Genomic DNA, 14,370 nt, shown 5'->3' with positions numbered 1-14,370 from the left:
CCTTGCTCTTATAACAAAAAACAAAGATTCAACAAACTAAATTCTTCCGTTCTTGCAGCGACGAACAATGGAAATTTAGAATTTTCGACGCGTCGCTTATTTATATTTGATAGAGAAAACAAACAAAATTTTTTAACTGATAGTGGAGCAGAAATTTCGGTATTACCCGCGTCTAAATTTCCTCATACGAAACGTTCAGACATAATTCTCACTGCAACTAATGGCTCAACAATTGCCACTTACGGGAAAAGGCTTTTAAACGTAAATTTAGGTTTAAGACGTGAATTTCCCTTTACATTTTTGATTGCGGATATAGCTAAGCCAATAATTGGCGCTGATTTTCTTTGTAAATATGGTATTCTTATAGACATTAAACATAAACGTTTAGTAGATCCATTAACCAATCTCTCAGTTAATACAGTATCCTACTTTTGTGATATTCCATTACCTAAATTATTTGTGGTTGACAATAAAATTACAAAATTATTAAAAGAGTTTCCGTCTCTTATTTCAGAACCAGATTATACTAAACCTGTTAAACATACAACAGTACATCGTCTTGTAACAGAAGGTAGTCTTCCATTTTCTAAGCCCAGGCGCTTAGATCCGGTAAAATACAAAGTCGCGAAAACGGAGTTTGATTTCTTAGTTAAAACAGGCATTTGTCGGCCTTCAAATTCTTCAGTAGCATCACCACTTCACCTTGTACCTAAAAAAGAGTTGAATGATTGGCGTCCATGTGGTGATTTTAGAAGATTGAATATTGTAACTGTTCCCGATCGTTATCCCTTACCTCACATTCAAGATTTTAATATGAACCTTCGTAATAAAAATATATTTTCAAAATTAGATTTAGTTAGGGCATATCACCAAATTCCTATGGCTGAAGAAGATATTTATAAAACTGCTATCACAGCTCCTTTCGGTATGTTTGAATTCATGAGAATGCCTTTCGGACTTCGAAATTCTGCTCAAACCTTTCAAAGATTCATAAATGAGGTAGTAGGTGACTTAGATTTTGTATATGCTTACATCGACGACTTACTTATTGCAAGTAAAGACGAAGAACAACATTTAAAAGATTTACGTATCCTTTTTCAACGCCTTACAGAGTACGGTTTAAACATTAAACCAAGTAAATGTACTTTTGGTGTAACAAATATAGATTTTTTAGCGCATAACATTTCTGGAACAAGTATTCGACCTTCCGATGAAAAGATATCAGCTATTCGCAATTTCGAACGTCCAAAATCAGTTAAGCAGGCACAGAAATTTATTGGTATGGTAAATTATTATCATAGATACATTCCAAAACTAGCAGAATTTACAAACAAAATTTATGATCTAATTAACAAAGTAAGTAAGAAACGTGACAAAACTTTGGTATGGGACGAGAATTCGAATGAAGCATTCAGCATTAAAGATAAATTTGCATCTACGATATTGTTAAATCATTTTAACAAAGATGCTAAATTATCTTTAACAGAAGATGCATCTAACACAGCGATTGGGGGCGTTATACAACAAAATTACAATAATAAAATTGAGCCCATTGCATTCTTTTCTAAAAAAACTTTCTCCAACTGAAATTAAGTATAGTGCTTTTGATAGGGAATTATTGGCGATTTATTTAAATATAAAACATTTTAGATATCTTTTGGAAGGACGACAATTTACAGTTTATACGGACCATAAACCTTTGACTACCGCTTTAAATTCAAAAACAGAACGAAGTCCTAGACAAACCAGACACTTGGAATTTATAGCACAATTTACTGATGACATACAATACATTAAAGGAGAATCCAATGTTGTAGCAGATACACTATCTAGAGCTTTTGAGGTTAATGCAATATATAATACAGAACTGAATTTTTAAATTTTACAAACTGAACAACAAAAAGATGATGACTTAAATCAACTTGTATCTGATTCTCAATATCTAAATTTAAAGTTAATTAATATTCCCATTTTAAATTTTAATATTTGGTGTGAAATTTCAGAAGAAACTCCTAGGCCATTTGTACCGAGTAATTTGCGAAAGAGAGTATTTGATATTTTACATGGAATAGCACATCCGGGTACAACAGCTACACGACGGCTCATAGTTAAAAAATATTATTGGCCTAATATGAATAAGGATATTAATATTTGGTCAAAAGAGTGTCTTAATTGTCAAAAGTCTAAAGTTTATCGTCATACAAAATCCCCTATTGTCAAAATTCAAATTCCCAAGAATAGATTTGAACACATTCATTTAGATATAGTTGGACCATTACCTATTTCAAAAGGACATCGCTATATTTTAACGATTATTGAAAGATTTACCCGTTGGCCTGAGGCATATGCATTAAAAGATATTTCAGCATCTACAATTGCAAATAAGTTTTTTAGAGAATATATTTCTCGGTTTGGAGTTCCGTTAAAGATAACAACTGATCAAGGTAGCCAATTTACATCGAAATTGTTTTCAGAGTTAACTAAATTACTTGGTAGTCACCAAATTACAACATCCGCATATCACCCTCAAGGAAATGGTATGGTTGAAAGGTTTCATAGACAATTAAAGACTACTATAATAGCTAGAGAGGACACAAATAATTGGTATGACGAGTTACCTGTAATATTACTTGGTTTGAGATCTATTTACAAAGAAGATATTTCGGCTACACCAGCGGAAATGGTTTTCGGTCAGAATTTACGTTTGCCAGGGGAACTTGTTGTGCCATCAGATAAAAATTTCTCATCAACTGAAGTTTTAAGTAATTTACGTGAACATTTTCAAAATGTTAGATCAAATTTAAGTCATCATAAAGATGCTGATACTGGAATTTATGTTCCAAAAGATCTTCAAACTTGTAAATTTGCATTCGTTCGAGTCATTAATAAACATTCATTACAACAACCATATGAAGGACCTTACAAAATTGTGGAAAAAGACCAAAAATGTTTTAAACTTGAAATAGATAATAATATTAAAACTATTCCTATTGATAGATTAAAACCTGCAATAATTGAGACAACAGACACAAACAACACCAAGAATTTACATAAAAAGAGAGTTACATTCAATTTGTTTAATGATAAATTTTCTTGAAGGGGGAGTAATGTAGTGTTCTTATAATCTTTATTTAACTTTGTATTTTAGTTACTTTGAACTTTTTAATTTTTAAATGTATTATCAATATTTTAAGTTTCAATATTGATTTTCAATTTTCAAAAATTTTCGTTGTTGTGAAAAATAAAAAATATTGACGTATACTTTTAGGCGGTTTAAAAAATATAATTTAAAGTTTTGCTATAAAATAAAACCGTGGTTTCAATAACTACAGTGACCTCGACAACAATAATCCGAAGGCGGAAAAGAAAAATTGTATCTCTGTCCGAAGATATTTTCAGTTGAAGTTGTCAATTTTCATGCGGTTTTTGTAATGTTTTTGTGCACTGAAGAAGATATTGTGTTCAAAGGGATTTTGCACGCATTTAATTTTGATCGCACCTCATTGGTAGACCGCCCAGGGATATTTTTTATAAGCTCGGCTGAAGGCCGCCAACGCAACCCGGGGCCTTTTTTCGGTTTTTCGTCAATATCTTTTGAACGAGCTAAAGTTTTTATTTCCGCCTTCGAATTATTGTTATCGAGGTCAATACGCTTTTTTTGACACTTCTCGATATTTTTGGGTGCGTATTAAAAGTCGACCTTCTGTTCTATTAATTCCGTATGTTCGGAACATTCGTCTCCATATAAGAATCTGGGGAATCGGTTTATATTTGGAATATTTTGTATATACTTATTTGATATATTCGGATCTCGTGAGGTAGTATCAAATGAACGTATTCCGAATATTCTAAATTAACGGTTTATCCGGAACGCTTCCATGAATACTTAACGGAAAAGAGCTTTCCGAAATTTCAAAATAAAAAGGTGAATACTCCCTGTGTAGCAGGACCGCACAAAACCTTAACTATTCTGTCAAAGTGAAGGTAGGAATATAAAGTTCTAAGACAATAAGCCATTTTCTTTTATTTTTGTTTTTTGTCAGTTCATTGTGGCTGCTGTGTAGCGTAACACCCCATTCCGGCTGCCTGTTCAAAATCGTGCTTTCTCAAAATATTTTTCAAAAATTTCCCAATTCATGATTTGTCACAAAATCGCCCTATATTAGAGTTAGATTGAAGAACGCTTCATCTCAGAATGCTTTTCATTAACTCCCTCATTGAACTTATGCTCTTATAGGGAGTTTTTGAAACAAATTTTGAGATAGTGCATTTTTAGTTAAAATTCTAACGTACGACATTCTTCAAACTATTTCTGAAAGAATGACCAAACCAACATAACTTTATCAATTCACGAAATATTTAGTAGAAAATTAATCATATCAAAACTAATATACTACCATAGATACTTTTCTGCTACAACTTTCACTGAAGGGGATTGAATTATTCCCCGTTTTCCTTACTTATTAAAAGCAACCCGTCCAGATTTTTTAATTTGGGAGTGTCAAAGATCTGTCATCATTGGAGAACAAACCTCTAGTACATAGATGAATGGATTTGCAACTCTTTGTTTCGAGAGAGCGCTGTCAAAATGCACATTTTTTATAACATTTATCAATGATGCCACTCCAAAGAAAAATGAATAGATCTGAAAATGGGGATTTTTGACATACATTTCGGCGATTATAGTTGCAATCATTTAATAAAATGATAGTCGTAAAATATTTATTTTCTTAAAGTTATTTTACAATAATACGACTAGTTAGAGTTAAATATAAACAAATCTAAGTAAAATTTACATTTCGATTAAATTAATTAGTCAAATATTGTAACGCATTTAACTCGCAGTGAAAACCATATATTCTTTTGGAATTTCAGTAAATCGGACCTATGATATAATAGTTAACATTATTTAACGGATAGGGCTTATCCTACATGTCTGGCGTTCCAGGTTCTGTGATCAAAATTGACTGGTTGCATCGGGAGTTCATATTTACAAAACCTATTTTTAGTGATAACTTTTGAATGGGAAATAATATTTACCCTCCGCCTTCGAACTAATAATACTTACACTAAAACAAGTATTTTTATCCTTTTTCCCATAATTTTTGAACGCTATTCTACAGTTGTAGGTCAAACTAAAGTGTGCCAAAATTTTTGGCACGTTTTTCGTTTTGGCTGGCACATTTTTTGTTCTGGCACCCGCTTCAGCTGGCGCGAGGGATTTATCTGTGATTGTTGCCAGCAACAACTAGAAGATAAATCCCTCGTGAGAGCGAAAATATGAGAGCGTAAGCAAAAGATTCGTATCAATCTAATCTATGCTCTAGTAATTGAATCATGAGCTGTAACTACAATTGCACGATTTTATAGCTTCTCTCATTGCATACTTTCGGGAGTATCTCAAATAGATGCATGTGGTCGTGCGTTGCTTCTCAGCTGCGTGTACGTACATATGTGTAGACATAATGATTGATTCGTTTATGTAGATACAAGTGACTGTCTGCTTTATTGTTGTTGTGACTTCATTTACTTAGCATCAGACTAGGGATGTGAGTATCACTTAGTGTCACTCATATTCGTCACAATACGTAAAGCAACACAAAGGTTGGGGAAAATCGTATACAGATTTTGAGCATATGTAGATGGCATTTAGCAATTCCAATGGTGACAGACCTTTATCAAAATTTGCTTCGTAAATGTGTTTCAAGTTAATTATTTCGCATTCTAAGCTTTGAGAAATGTCCGACTTGTATTTTTCGACAAATTTTGCTGCGCTCGCCCGAACCGTGGCCATCCATGTCTTCAAATTGCCACAAAAAGGAAAACGTCCCGTTCAAATTTCTCATAGCTGCAAATCGTTCAGTAATGTCAGTGATTACCGAATCAACGATCACCAGGAATGTGTTGTTTTTAAAATCAGACTCTGAATCATCCGTAATCATCTCATTTAAATTATCTTCAGAACATTTTTTGGGTTTTCTGTTTCGAATGTCCGGAAACTTTGGCGAGATGTTCGATTGAATAGCAACTGTTTTGCATCCTTTAAAATTGTTTCCCATTGGTTCCTGATCAACTTCAAATCAGCTAATAAGGCATCTAGTTGTCGGACCTCAACATCTATTGTGGCGTTTCTAGCTTGGAGGGCCACGTTTCTTTCATTAATGGTAGTCAGTATATTGAACCAAATTGAGGCAGGCAAGATACATTTGAACTTGTTGACGTACTTGAGAATGCCGGTAACATTGCCGTATGCTTGCGCAGTCAAATTTGGATTTTGGCTGAAAGACTATGAAGAGAGCTCGGTACATTTTTTTTTAGGATGTCCCATCGTTGTGGAGTGCTGCTGAAAATAGTAAAATATTTGTATACAACTCCGAAGAAAGTAATTGCAGCAGTAAAACATTCTGCAGCATCAACACCACATAAACTGAGACTGTGGGTTGCACAAGCCGAGTAATCAGCATTCGAGTTTTTGTCGAGAATGTGGCGTAGTGCTCCGTTGTAAGTACTTTTCATATGGGCGCCGTTATCGTACCCTTGTGCACGACAATCTTTTAATGGGATTTCATGTTTACCTAGAGTATGGCAAATTAGTTCAGCGATTTTCTGACCAGTTTTTTGGTCACAATTCACGAAAGCCAAAAACCGTTCTTGAATTGCAAAAATTGTTGCTTTCGAATTGAAATGGAGTTAGCGCAAAATGAACGTAGTCAACGTGGCATAGCATCAACGATAATAGCAAAATACTTGGCACAAATTTCTATAAACTCGTTCTGAATATCTGGGAAAAGACAGTGAACTTGTGAAATCCTACCTTTCTCCAAATGATCTCTAAGTATCGGATCATAATTGCTTATCAGATTTTAGATGCCCAAAAAATGTCCATTGTTTCGTTAACGAAGATATATACTTTCGCCTTTGAAAGTTAGGCGTCTTTCACCCAAAAATAAAATAGTGTCCAAATTCTATATAAAATTTCTTTCCACTTTTGATTTTCAGTGATTAGCTGTTCATTGATAAGTGTATCAATTGTAGCCTCCTTTTGAATTAGATTTTGTAAAGATCGCCATTGAATATAACATTTAATGTGATCTTGAGTATTTTCTTGTGATGGCAGTTTATCGTATAGCTTCTTCCACACCTGCAATTTCGAAATATGCAGAACAAATTTTAGGTCGATTTAAAGTATTGGTGCTTAATAGATGACATGGTAGGCTATAAAAAGCATTGCTACTGGCACTCCAACTAACCAGTCACGCTCCATTATCTCTCCATTTGGCAAGATTCTGTCTAATAACGAGGTAGGAAATGCCTCGTCATGAAAATCACGTGGAAAAATAACAGGACACTTTTGATGACCTCCACGAATTATTTCGTCAACTTCTTCGGATCGCAAAAACCCATTATTTACGGTACCGATATCGAAGCCGTTTAAATAATCTGGACTTTGATAAAGAGTTGGTGGTATTGTTCGAAGACTTTTTGAAGATGAACCTTCATCAGTGTCACCACGAAAACTTTACGATTTCGGATTCATGTAGACATACATTTTTGTTTGATGTTTTTATTGTCTCCCCCGGTCCAGGCAAAAAATCATTATCAATATTCGTTGCTTTTGAAATTCGGCTTAAAATGTGCACATGGAACAACCAAAGACTCTCCTGAATTAAAAAAAATGTCTTAGTAACTCTAAATCGCGGGCCCCGTGAAAAACCCCGGGAACCATATCCTTATTGGAGTTGAATGTTGACATAATTTACTTATGTACTGTAAATATAATTAATTATACCTTTAATGGACATGAAATGGTATATTAACATTGGTCCGATGTTTGTAACGTTGAGAAATATAGAAGATAGACTCACCATTAAGTATACCGAATTGATCAGGGCGACGAACTGAGTTGATATAGCCATGTCCGTTTGTCCGTCCGTCTGTCTGTTTGAACGCAAACTAGTCCCTCAAATTTTCAGATATTTCAATGAAATTTGGCACAAGGATGTATTTTTGTATTATATTAGACATTTGCTGGATAAGGTAAGATCGGACCACTATAACATATATCTCCCATACAACCAATCGTTCAGATAAGACGATTTTGGTCATTTCTGCCGCAATTTAGAAAGTATAAACGTGAAACTCGGTGATATATATTTTAATATATCATAAAAGATATTCTGAAAAAATCACCGATCGTTCAGATAGAAAGATTTTTGACAATTTCTCCCTTAATTTCCGATATAAAAACGTACGTTAAACTTGGTGATATTTATTCCAATATATCATAGAAGATTTCATGAAAAAATCATTTCGATCGGAGCTATATATAATATATATCCCATACAACCGATCGTTCAGAAAGAAAGATTTTTGGCCATTTCTCCCTTAGTTTCCAATATAAAAACGTGAAACTTGGTGATATATATTCTAATATATCATAGATTTCCTGTAAAAATCATTTCGATTGGAGCTATATATAATATATATGCCATACAACCGATCGTTCAGATAAGGGGGTTTTTTGCCATTTTTTATTTCATATTTATCTTAAAAATCGTTTAGGTATCTACATCTGTTCACTATATAATTCTTATCTTATACATCCTATTATTTGGAGATTACGAACGGGATAAGATTATTGTTCAGCCCTATTTATGAAAGGTAAGAAGTCTTCGGCACAGCCGAAGACAGTCCCGTCCTCACTTGTTTTTTGTTAAAATTCGACTTAAAATTTTTTTTTAAGTAGGCGTGTTCGTCATACAACGATGCTAATTTTTATTCAGAACACATATAGTTATAGAAGTAACGTTCTTGCCAAAATTCATCATGATATCTTCAACGACTGCCAAATTACAGCTTGCAAAACTTTTAAATTACCTTCTTTTAAAAGGGGCGGTGTCACGCTTATTGTCCAAAATTTTACTAATTTTCTACTCTGCGTCATAAGTTCAACCCACCTACCAAGTTTCATCGCTTTATCCGTCGATCGGTGGTATATATAGTATATATCTCATACAACCGATTGTTAAGATAAGAAACTTTTCGCAATTTCTGCCCCATTTTAACAGCTAGAAGCTTCAAATTTCATCAAATGCTTACTTATATAGCATATATTGTTGTCTGAAAAAATCATAGAGATCGGTGCTATATATATATAAACTGTCATTTTTGCCCCTTTTTTATGGCTAGCTTCAAATTTCATCAAAAATTAACGTTTACGTTATATATTGGTGAAATACGTGATTCGTAGTTATAGTTTTTATATGCAGACCACAAAAAACGTGAAACTGTGCATCCTTACACAAAGTACCTACCTATTTTTATACTCAGTTGAGCAGAGCTCACAGAGTATATTAAGTTTGATTGGATAACGGTTGGTTGTACAGGTATAAAGGAATCGAGATAGATATAGACTTCCATATATCAAAATCATCAGTATCGAAAAAAAATTCGATTGAGCCATGTCCGTCCGTCCGTCCGTCTGTCCGTTAACACGATAACTTGAGTAAATTTTGAGGTATCTTGATGAAATTTGGTATGTAGATTCCTGGGCACTCATATCAGATCGCTATTTAAAATGAACGATATCGGACAATAACCACGCCCACTTTTTCGAATCGAAAATTTCGAAAAATCGAAAAAGTGCGATAATTCATTACCAAATACGGATTAAGCGATGAAACTTGGTAGGTTAGTTGAACTTATGACGCAGAATAGAAAACTAGTAGAATCTTGGACAATGGGCGTGGCACCGCCCACTTTTAAATGAAGGTAATTTGGAAGTTTTGCAAGCTGTAATTTGGCAGTCGTTGAAGATATCATGATGAAATTTGGCAGGAACATTACTCTTATTACTATATGTCCGCTTAATAAAACTTAGCAAAATCGGAGAACGACCACGCCAACTTTTTAAAAAAAAATTGTTTTGAATTCAAATTTTAAAAGAAAAGCTAATATCTTTACAGTATATAAGTAAATTATGTCAACATTCAACTCCAGTAATGATATGTTGCAACAAAAAAAAAAATTAAAAGAAAATTTCAAAATGGGCGTGGCTCCGCCCTTTTTCATTTAATTTGTCTAGGATACTTTTAACGCCATAAGTCGAACAAAAATTTACCAATCCTTGTGAAATTTGGTACAGGCTTAGATTCTAGGACGATAACTGTTTTCTGTGAAAAAGGGCGAAATAGGTTGAAGCCACGCCCAGTTTTTGTACACAGTCCGCCGTCTGTCCTTCCGCTCGGCCGTTAACAGGATAACTTGAGCAAAAATGGATATATCTTTACTAAACTCAGTTCAAGTACTTATCTGAGCTCACTTTGTATTGGTGTAAAAAACGGCCAAAATCCGACCATGACCACGCCCACTTTTTCGATATCGAAAATTACGAAAAATGAAAAAAATGCCATAATTATATACCAAATATGAAAAAAGGGATGAAACATGGTAATTGTATTGGTCTATTGACGCAAAATATAACTTTAGAAAAAAACTTGGTAAAATGGGTGTGACACCTACCATATTAAGTAGAAGAAAATGAAAAAGTTTTGCAGGGCGAAATCAAAAGCCCTTGGAATCTTGGAAGGAATACTGTTCGTAGTATTACATATATAAATAAATTAGCGGTACCCGACAGATGATGATCTGGATCACCCTGGTCCACATTTTGGTCGATATCTTGAAAACGCCTTCACATATACAACTAAGGGCCACTCCCTTTTAAAACCCTCATTAATACCTTTAATTTGATACCCATATCGTACAAACACATTTTAGAGTCACCCCTGGTCCACGCTTATGGCGATATCTCGAAAAGGCGTCCACCTATAGAGCTAAGGCCCACGCCCTTTTAAAATACTCATTAACACCTTTCATTTGATACCCATATTGTACAAACGCATTCTAGAGTCACCCCTGGTCCACGTTTATGGCGGTATCCCAAAAAGGCGTCCACCCATGGAACTAAGGCCCACTCCCTTTTAAAATACTCATTAACACCTTTCATTTGATACCCATATCGTACAAAAAAAATCTAGAGTCACCCCTGGCCCACCTTTATGGCCATATCTCGAAAAGGCATAAGTGGACGCCTAACTAAAGCCCACGCCCTTTTAAAATACTCATTAACACCTTTCATTTGATGCCCATATTGTACAAACGCATTCTACAGTCACCCCTGGTCCACGTTTATGGCGATATCCCGAAAAGGCGTCCACCCATAGAACTAAGGCCCACTCCCTTTTAAAACACTTATTAACACCTTTCGTTTGATACCCATATTGTACAAACGCATTCTAGAGTCAACCCTGGTCCACTTTTATAACGATATTCCGAAAAGGCGTCCACCTATAGAACTAAGGCCCACTTCCTTTTAAAATACTCATTAGCACCTTTCATTTGATACCCATATAGTACAAACAAATTCTAGAGTCACCCCTGGTCCACCTTTATGGCGATATCTCGAAAAGGCGTCCACATATACAACTAAGGCCCACGCCCTCTTAAAATACTCATTAATACCTTTCATTTGATTCTCATATCGTACAAACAAATTCTAGAGTCACCCCTGTTCCACCTTTATGGCGATATCTCGAAAAGGCGTCCACATATACAACTAAGGCCCACGCCCTCTTAAAATGCTCATTAATACCTTTCATTTGATACTCATATCGTACAAACAAATTCTAGAGTCACTCCTGGTCCATCTTTATGGCGATATCTCGAAAAGGCGTCCATCTGTAGAACTATGGCCCACTTCCTCTTAAAATAGTCTTGAATACCTTCCATTTGATACACATGTGATTTTCCCTTACTTTGTCTCCACAGCTCTCAACTGAGTATGTAATGTTCGGTTACACCTGAACTTAGCCTTCCTTACTTTTTTTATTTTATATTTATCTTAAAAATCGCTTAGGTATGTACATCTGTTCCCTATATATTTCTTATCTTATACAGCCGATTATTGGGAGATTACGAATGGGATAAGATTATTATTCAGCCTCTTTCATGAAAGGTTGTGCCGAGGACAGTGTTGTCCTTACTTGTTCTCTTGCTCTTTGTGCTATGTTTATTGTGAATTCAGTGCAAATATTTGAAAAAACGTTCACAATAGTAAGCAGCATCGATCACCTGTTAAATCACTATTCGATTTCTTAAATCATTTTGTCCAAAGTGTTTGCCAAACATTTTCGTAAACGACTATTATATTGCATTATTTACATATTTTAAAATGTAAGCAAACATTACTAGCTGCTCAAATTTTGACTATCAACTAGATTTTATAAATGAATATTAATATGCATTCTGATTTTCTTTAGACACATTTAAAAGAAAATTGTTTTAAAACAAAAATGGATATACTGGCTATTTAATTTATTTACCGCGGGCAAACAAATAAACCTTTATTCCATTTTCTGGCCATTCGTGATAGCCATCTTCCTTGTCAGCGTTTTTTTTTTAGTTATGGCAATGGAGGAATAGAAGATTCTATGTTTTGATTCTTTTGAGTTTATTCTCGAGGTATTTTTGTGAAGGTGAAGTATTGAAAAAAAGCTGTTGCCATAAATCATACGTAAAAATATTTTGCTTTTTCTTTTTGAATACATAAACAGTTTTAGCGCTTATATGAATATATTTCTAAATGTTTTGCCATCATTTAATGCATAATGATAATAATGTTTAGTCTGGGAACAGCTCTATTCACAGTTCATGGTTGTAGTGCTACATATGTAGCGTCGAAAACACAATCCTTATAACAACATGTGTAAAAATATAATGTATCCGCCGTTTGCAATGTGGTTAATGTTGACTAGAGTTTAACCCAGCCACTTCGGCCGCTTTAGCTGAGATAAGCAGCAAAATTTTAAGTTATCGCGTTGAAAATCCGGTCATTAATGGATTAAACTGTGAAATTTTTTAAGCACATTTTGATATTTTTCTTACGACTTTTCACTTACATTTTTTTTTTTCATTATATTTTAATTAAACTATTACATATGTCGAAGCACATAACTTATCACCAAAGCGATCGTTTGTATATATGTATATTTGTGTGTATTATATGTATTTATTTATTAATGATGTAGTACAAAACTCCGTGGACATATTACGTTATCACTTGACGGCGCATTAAACTTTAACCAAAAAGCACAGAAAATTACATAGGTGCATATGCACATTTACATAAATACTTAAAACACATACACAATCTCTAAGTAGAATAAAAGTTTTTATACGACACGTTATCAATACAACAGACTCAAACAAACTGAACTGATTGAACTAGATCGATTTTGTGGGATGTATTTTAAATAAAAATAGGAAAATACAAGTGAAGGAATACAGTGTTAAGAATGGAGAGATGGTGATGCTCTGATAATGGCCCTTATTCCAAGTGTTAGCGGCAAAAGTTAAAATTGTTAACTTCGTTACCGAAAATTGTAACCGCACAGTTGCGCTGCTATTTGATCCCAAAATGCATTTAACATCTACATATGTAAGAATAGGGGGGGGGGGGGGGGGGGGGGGGGAGTTCCCCTTGTGCCACAGATATTGTTTCTACACTAAGTAAATTTTGTTTCATTGGAATCATGTACTAAAGTGCTTGGTATTTCCGAACAGTTTAAATTCCCCGGAAAACTAGTAAGCTTTTATAATTTGCATCTGTTAAAAAGTTTTCATATTTTTATTTTTGAGAGCAGCTAATTACGAGACATGGAGAAGTTATAAAAGTTATTGTTTTCCCCCATAAATTTCCCCAAAAAAAGTATTTTAATGATCAAACCACATAAACAGAAAGTGAAAGTGAAAGAGATCACAAACAAGTGTGTCAAGCAAGAGCAAAATCGGTTGACGCTTTCACGAGTTGTAAAGAAAAGTTTAACCCATTCAGCAAAACCAAAAAAATATAATTTCGAAAAAAATCGAATTTCGAAAAACTGTTAAATATGTTATATATTTATTTATTTATGTCAACCAAAAAATCAATAAAAACAAGTAAGGAAGGCTAAGTTCGGTTATAACCGAACATTACACACTCAGTTGAGAGCTATGGAGACAAAATAAGGGAAAATCACCACGTAGGAAAATGAACCTAGGGTAACCCTGGAATGTGTTGTTTGTACGATATGGGTATCAAATGAAAGGTGTTAATGAATATTTTAAAAGGGCGTAGGCCTTAGTTCTCTAGGTGGACGCCTTTTCGAGATATCGCCATAAAGGTGGACCAGGGGTGACTCTAGAATTTGTTTGTACGATATGGGTATCAAATGAAAGGTGTTAATGAATATTTTAAAAGGGCGTGGGCCTTAGTTCTCTAGGTGGACGCCTTTTCGAGATATCGCCATAAAGGTGTACCAGGGGTGACTT

General features: G+C 34.3%; 1 protein-coding gene across 3 annotated transcripts in view; it reads right to left on the bottom strand.

The window, feature by feature from the left end:
* Positions 1-13,249, bottom strand: part of bru1 (bruno 1) — a 956,171-nt gene extending 942,922 nt beyond the window's left edge. Inside the window, exon 1 of one of the 3 annotated variants that reach the window (XM_067766460.1) lies at positions 12,960-13,249. The gene's annotated coding sequence lies outside the window, so the exon portion shown is untranslated. The remainder of the gene's footprint in view (positions 1-12,959) is intronic. The other 2 variants (XM_067766463.1, XM_067766462.1) reach the window with 2 other exon arrangements.
* Positions 13,250-14,370: the final 1,121 nt, after the last annotated feature.

Source organism: Eurosta solidaginis, chromosome 2 (assembly GCF_040869045.1).
Source record: "Eurosta solidaginis isolate ZX-2024a chromosome 2, ASM4086904v1, whole genome shotgun sequence".
In the NCBI taxonomy this organism is placed as follows: domain Eukaryota; kingdom Metazoa; phylum Arthropoda; class Insecta; order Diptera; family Tephritidae; genus Eurosta; species Eurosta solidaginis.
This window is presented reverse-complemented; position numbering and strand designations above follow the sequence as displayed.